The sequence below is a fragment of the Chiloscyllium plagiosum genome, unplaced genomic scaffold (assembly GCF_037043375.1).
Source record: "Chiloscyllium plagiosum isolate Xiang-an unplaced genomic scaffold, Cpla_swu_hap1 HiC_scaffold_19, whole genome shotgun sequence".
NCBI lineage: Eukaryota > Metazoa > Chordata > Chondrichthyes > Orectolobiformes > Hemiscylliidae > Chiloscyllium > Chiloscyllium plagiosum.
Window position 1 is genome coordinate 29,524,239 of NW_028270157.1, and position 8,042 is coordinate 29,532,280.

Consider the following 8,042-nt stretch of genomic DNA (forward strand, 5'->3'; position numbering starts at 1 on the left):
GATTCCCTTCAGCCCTGTCAAAATAACTTTTTATTATGCCTTCAGTTTTTTTTTAACAAGAGGGCTGCTTTGAAATTTTAAAATTTGTCTATTAAATTTTCATGAGTGCAAACCTCACCAGGTGAGTGAACAAGCTTCTGACTAGACCAGAGAGACACACACATTTTGTAGTACAGGGAATCCCAGTAGTCCCATCAATTACCTTAGTTGGCATGGCTAAAGGTTTGGTGGCAAGGTATGTTTCACTATGAATCTGCAGTCATTCTACTGAGCATTTCCCGCGAAAGCCTCTGGTTTTCACTTTCCAGGAGGTAAGAGGGAAGCACTGAAAATCAGCAACTAAAAATGAGCAGAATGAAAAGGAAGTTAAAATATAAGAATACATTTGAAAACTGTATCAGTGAGAAAACAGGGGTAGGAAAGTTACCTTAAGCTAAATGTAATACAATCCATTCTATGATTTTTTTTTCTGGAAAGAAAGGTATCAGAACATATAAAGTACCTCTCCAAATGAGATCCTCCATTCCAGAGTAAAACATGTCTCAGACATGTCTGATGATTTAATTATCTGCCTGTCCATTGGCCAAGATTACATTCATTATTGCTTTAACTTAACAGATAGAATAGTGGACGGATGAGAGCAGTTATCAAACTGCAATCAAAGCAAGGGTTTCAAGTATTAGGGCAAAGTTCAAATCGCTATTGAATTTTAATCAAATCTTCAAATTAGATTATTGCTTTGAAATGTATAAGTACACGGAGACAGCAATTTTGTTTCAAATATTAATTATTGTAAGCACATCACTAACAACTCTGTTTGTTTTCTTAGAGGCTCACTGAGGTAGGGGAGTTGTGGTTGCTAGTTTAACAACTAATTTATTGTAATTTTCAGATAAATGTAGTTCAATATAACTTTTCTGAGATACAGAAATAAGGGTAAAAAAGTGAAAATAATTTACTTCCCAATTCTATCAGTTTTAACAATGTAAGCATATGTGGTAATTTGACAGCTGTGAATTGCGTAATATGACCATGGGATATTAAAGGTGTTTAACATCAATTTAAACTGATAATCTCCACTGATTTCACAGAAAGTGTACCTAGTGGAATAACTGCAGAATCATTGATGAAATTTCCATTTTCAAATATAAATGCACATTACATGCATTTTAGTAAACAATTGAGTAACATTAGAGGCACTCATTGATAGCATGCTATATGTCACAGTGGTGATGTTGAGACATGGTGATCACAGTAGATGGAACAGTCATAGGACTTCCACACATTTCAGGAAATCACATTAAGGTGGCCCCAAGGAAATCCTTACAGCTGAGATTTAGTTTCTCGTTTAATGCATGTGTAGGCTTGAGTCATAGAGAGGTATAGCACGGAAACAGATCCTTCAGTCCAACTCATCCATGCCGACTAGATATCCTAAATTAATCTAGCCCCATTTGCCAGCACTTAGCTCATATTCCTCTAAACCTTTCTTATTATATACCCATAAATAAATTTGCAGATACCTTTTAAATGCTTCAATTGTACTAGCCTCCACCACTTCCTCTGGCAGCTCATTCCATACATGCACCCCCCTCTACATAAACAAAGTTGTCCCTTAGGTCCCTTTTATATCTTTCCCCTCTCACCCTAAACCTATGCCATCTAGTTCTGGACTCCCCCAACCCAGGGAAAAGACTTTATCTATTTATCCTATCCATGCCCCTCATGATTTTATAAATCTCTGTAAGGTCACCACTCAGCCTCTGACGCTCCAGGGAAAAGAACCCCAGCCTGTTCAGCTGCTTCTTATAGCTCAAATCCTCCAACCCTGGCAGCATCCTTGTCAATCTTTTCTGAACCTTTCCAAGTTTCACAACATCCTTCCGATAAAAAGACCAGAATTGCACAAAATATACCAAAAGTGGCCTAACCAATGTCCTGTACAGTGTTAACATGACCTCACGACTCCTATAATCAATGCTGTGACCAATAAAGGAAAGCACACCAACACCTTCTTCACTATCCTATCTAACTGCGACTTTACTTTCAAGGAACAATGAACTTACACATCAAGGTCTCTTTGTTCAGCAACACTCCCTAGGATCTTCTCATTAAGTATATAAGTTCTGTGCTGATTTGCTTTTCCAAAATGCAGCACCTTGCATTTATCTAAATTAAACTCCATCTGCCACTCCTCAGCCCATTGGTCCATCTGATCAAGATCCCGTTGTACTCTGAGATATCCTTAATCACTGTCCACTACACCTCCAATTTTGGTGTCATCTGCAAACTTACTAACTTACCTCCTATGTTCACATCCAAATCATTTATATAAATGACAAAAAGTAGTGGACCCAGCACCGATCTGTGTGGCACTCCACTGGTCACAGGCCTCCAGTCTGTAAAGCAATCCTCCACCACCACCCTCTGTCTAATACCATCCCTGAGCCACGTTTCTATAATTGCTACAATATCCCAGTCCCATGTTCCTAACCATGCCCTGAGTTCATCTGCCTTCCCTGTTAGGCCTTTTGCGTTGAAGTAAATGTAGTTTAATTTATCAGTCCTACCTCGTTCTCTGCTTTGTTCCTTCCTGTCCTGACTGTTTGATTCGCTCCCTTTACCAACTGTACAGCTGGTTGTTCTTGAGCATTCAAGAACTTAATTTTACTATTTAATTCAGTTCTTAATATATGTAAACAGAAATATTCATTTAAAATGCAAGCCAACAGTGTTCTCAGCCAGCTTATTTACAGAACATATAAAGTTAAGCTTTATGCACGAGAGTTCTTCAAGGGCCGAGAACATCTATTTTACATATATTTCCTTAATGGCTTTTTTGTACTAGAAAGATTTTAATTCTGGAATTTCCCCAGATTTGAAAGGAACAGACACTCTATTATTTCTTTTCAGTTCAATTGCATGACATAGGTACAATGAATCCTCTTTCTCCGTGAAATCACGAATCACAAATTCACATATACATGCCAGAAAATAAGTAACAACAAAAATCAACAACCGCGGGCAAAAACTGCATATATGTATTAATTTTAAACCAATTTTTAGCAATCTCCACCCTTGTAAATTTCATCATTTGTTCAAATAGCAACAGAATCCTCACATGAGGAGGAATGACTGTATATCTTTTAAAGTAAAATATCAAAAATGATTAAAAAGCCCCTTGTGGGGCACTGTAACAAAAATACAAATTAATGGTGAACACAATCTTGTATAAGGAAATGGAAACTTAATAAATTAAATCTCTTTTATTTCAAAAATGTACATTATTCATAAAAATTATCTATTCATACATACAAAGGTTCTAAATAAGTTCTGTACAGTCTTTGAAAAAAAAATGGAATTTTGGCATTCCTCAGAACTTCTCTACTGTTGCATTTTCTACTTATGGAAGAAACTATGCTCATTTTCAGGCACCGAGATGGTCTAACAACTGAATACGTTGGCATATACCTTGTTATACTTTGGTAGAAAGACATTAGACGATGGTTTTTCCCCACTGCGTCTTGGCGGCAGCTGCCCCAAGCTTTAGTCCATCTCTCAGCATTTAGTCCAAGACCTTGGAACGTGCCAATAGGCAAGGTCAAGGCTTGGAACACCAAATTTCAGACAGACCAAGGAGCATCTTTTACTGAGTTGATAATCCTCCAGGTGCAGTCAATGTTTGTCTCAGTATGCGTCCCAGGTAACAGCCGTTTAGCACAGATTCTGTGTCATAGAGCTGTTTGGAAGAACCTTGATAAAAATCAGTGTATCTCTCTCCAGATCTTTTTTGCATATGTGCATTTCAGAAGGAGATGACTGACAGTCTCTTTACCAGCACAGCCGTTCCTTACTAAATTAAAATAACATTGTCCACAGTGATGAGTTTCCCTGATCCCTAGCTAGAAACAAATAACTGGCATACCCATTAAATACAAATGTACAACTAGAGGTTGGAAAGAGTTGTCTGGTAACATAGCCTGCACTCTCCAAGGATGATGTAAATAAAATATTTTTTGAAATGCTGTTCTCTGACAAAAGGACCTACTGGAGAAACTTGATTTTTATTTATCAATGAGTATTATGCTGCTACAATTTGTGACTCATTGGTAGACACAAGGATAGGGGTCCAGTAGCTGTCTCAGGCCCACCAGCCAATTTGGATTGATGGACTCTCTTTTAACCCTGTAAACCTCAACAAGATCAGTAACAGACCTGAATGGCGGTAGGGGAGTTTTGCTATTTACTCCTACTTCAGATTTTCAATTAATCTGTTTAGGCCAGTTGGAGTCTTTAACCTCCTATGTTTATAGCTTTATAGCAATTTTTGGAGATTTAGAATTTAAGTTTAAACGTGTAGTGCAGTTATAAGACGTGCTAGAGTTTGATTTGCTGTGGGGAGCTCGCAAGGAATCGCACAGTGTTGGCGCCATCTTGAACATCAGTGTAGATAAGTAAATGTGCCTCTTCCATAATAACGCTCAACATTGGAGCCCCCCCAAGAAAGCATCCTCAGCTCCCTATTCTACTCCCTGTACACCCACGACTGTGTGCCAAATTCCAACCGATCACAATCAACAGGTTTGCTGACGACACCACCGTAATGGGACGGATATCTAACAATGACAAGGCAAAATACAGAAGAGGGGTAGAGGGCTTGGTGATGTAGTGCAATGAGAACAACCTCTCTCTCAATGTCAGCAAAACTAAGTAACAGATCGTTGACTTCAGAAAGAACAGAGGAGAACACACCCATATCTACATCAACAAAACTGAGGTTGAGAGGGTGAAGAGCTTCAAGTTCATCAAAGTGACGATAACCGGCAGCCTGTCCTGGACTTGCCCCGTAAATGTGATGGTCAAGAAAGCACAACAGGCGACTCAGGAAATTTGGCATATCCTCACTAACCTCTACAGATGCACCATTGACAGCATATTGTCCGGGTGCATAATGACCTGCTATGGCAACTGCACTGCCCAGGACCATAAAAAAACTACAGAAGGTAGTGTGCACAAACCAGACCGTCATGGAAGCCAACCTCCTATTCACAGACTCCATTTACAAGGCAGAAGATATACGAGCCTGAATAGACACATCAGCAGGTTCAGGGACAGCTTCTTCCTGGCCATTATTAGACTAATGAATCAATTCTCTGGCCTCAAATAATGCTGATCTTACTAATGCTGATCTTTCTAATGCCATGTCCTGTGCAATGAAACCTGTATGCCTCTGTCTGAGTCTTTTTGATCTGTATATCCTTGCTTACTGTGATCTGCTTGTATTGCTTGTAAACCAAACTTTTCACTACACCATGGTACATGTGACCATAAATCAATCAATTAATCAATTGTAGAAACCGACATGGTATCCACAAATTGTGGGCAAGGAATAGTGACCAGATTTTGTGATGCAACATCAAGGAGTACATTTATTTTTCAGATGTGACCATCCTCCATGGTAATTCATTTGTACATTTGCCAGGTTGAGGGGGACTTTCCCAGTGATCAGATCCAGTGATTGGCTATTGTTTAGGAGGAGACCTAAGATCGGCGATGGATTATTGTATCTGGTTTGGTAGCACACTTTGTAGTTTTATTGTTGTCATCTCCTGGAAGTAAATCTTTACGTTTGAGTATGGTTGGAGAATGAAAGATCGTACTTTTTTCACCACAGCTTCTTCACCACTCTACTATAGTTGACATTAATTCATCATTAGTTATGTACAGTCCTTGTCCTGTATTTATTCTTGTTAAATTCACTCATTAGCTCCATGTACAGTGATAGAATCTTGAATAAAATATGCTTGCTGTGAAAGTTGCATAGTAAATCACAGCTATCTATTCACAATTATTTCCATTGTTAGATGCAGAATTACAGGATTGTCACAGTGCAGAAGGAGGATGTTCAGGTCTTTGTGAGTATGCCAGCTCCAAGTGAGCTCCCCATCTCATGCCATTCTCCTTTCTTCTCCCTATAACCTAGCATATTGTTTCTTTTCAAATAATCATCTAATTCACTTTTGAATGTCCTATTTGAACCTCCCTTCATCACTCTCTCAGACTGTGCATTCCAGACAGTAACCACTCACCTAATGACGTTTTTCTTCATGCCTTTTTTTTCTCTTTTAAACCTGTGTCCTTTCGCTTTCACCCATTTTGTGAGGGGGAATATTTTTACCCTCTCATTATTTTGAATACTTAAACCTAATCTACTCTCAGCCTTCTCTTCTCTGAGGTGCATATTCTCAACTCCACTAACTGAAGCTCCTCATCCATGGAGCCATTCATATAAATATCTTCTACGTGCTCTCCAATGCATTCAATAACACTGTATCCCATCTATCAAAGTAGTACTCTACCTGATGTTTTCTCTGCATTGAACTTCATCTGCCACCTATCTACTCATTCTTCCAACTTCTTCATCTCTTTTGGAGATTCTATACAACCCTCTCACATTTTACAAACTTCCAAGCTTTTTATCATCTGCAAATTTTGTCCTGAACCTGTACTCCAAAGTTTAAATCATTGAAAAATATCTGAAAAAGCAAAGGCCCCAACATTGACTTCTGGGGAGCTCCACTACAAACTTGCTTCTAACCAATTAACCATTACTATTTGTTTTCCTCTAACTCAACCAATTTTGTAACCATGTTACTACAATTCCTTTAATTCCATGAGCTCCAGTATTACTCATAAGTCTGTGCACAGCACTGTATTAGATGCCTTTCGGAAGTTCACATACACCACATCAACAGAATTTCCCTGGTAAGCCCTCTCTGTTACCTCATCAAACAACTCCAGTAAGTTAGTTAAGCATGATTTTCCTATAAGTAATCAATGCCTGCTCTCCTTAACTTTTTCTATATGGTGACTAATTATTTGTTTTTTCTGCTGATTACAAGTTATTGATTATGCTGTGTTCAAAGTGGCTCAAACATCTAAATCTTAAAAATTGAACTTACCTGTAATAGCTGAAAATGTGTTGCTGGAAAAGCGCAGCAGGTGAAGCAGCATCCAAGGAACAGGAGAATCGACGTTTCGGGCATACGCCCTTCTTCAGGAATGAGGAAAGTGTGTCCAGCAGGCTAAGATAAAAGGTAGGGAGGAGGGACTTGGGGGAGGGGCTTTGGAAATGCGATAGGTGGAGGGAGGTCAAGGTGAGGGTGATAGGCTGGAGTGGGGTGGGGGCGGAGAGGTCAGGAAGATGATTGCAGGTTAGGAAGGCGGTGCTGAGTTCGAGGGATTTGACTGAGACAAGGTGGGGGGAGGGGAACTGAGGAAACTGGAGAAATCTGAGTTCATCCCTTGGATGCTGCCTGACCTGCTGCGCTTTTCCAGCAACACATTTTCAGCTCTGATCTCCAGCATCTGCAGCCCTCACTTTCTCCTCGAAGATCCTTACCTATAATAGTGCAGGCTTTTTTTTCCAGCTGCTCAGTATACTATTCTGCCCATTCAATTTAGTGGAATTGCCTAATTTCTCAAACTGAGCTAAAGGCCGTGGTTGGAGCAGGTCATTTTGCATCTAGCTGAGAGATATAGTGTATCTAAGTTAAAAATAAACCTATTAGTATAGATCTTTTGAGCAATACCATAGTCTTTCACGGGATATAGCTTCACTCAATGGCACCAACATAGATGCAGGGGGAATTAAAAATTGGACAAGTGTATTTTGTACTCAGGTTTTTTTATACCTGTAACTTTCCAATCAGTTGAATTTCCTGCACTAGCACCTGATTATATTTCGGAAGACGGTCTTATTAAAAAGTTGATAATTCAAGTGGATCAATTTGTAGCACTTCTTTAGAATACAAATGTATTAAAAGAAAGAAGCCATGTGAAAAGGGGTTTATCTAGTGCCAACTTTCACGAGAGTTGTGTGAACTACAAACTTCTCTGTGTAAGCATCACAAGCCTCAAGCCATGACTGGTGTCACAAAAATCCTCAGGATCAGGAGTTATGTAATGCAGGGCGAAGGATTGGGAAGCCAATGGATGCATGCCCAGGGATAAGAGTGTCAAGGAACAAGGATCAAAAGACC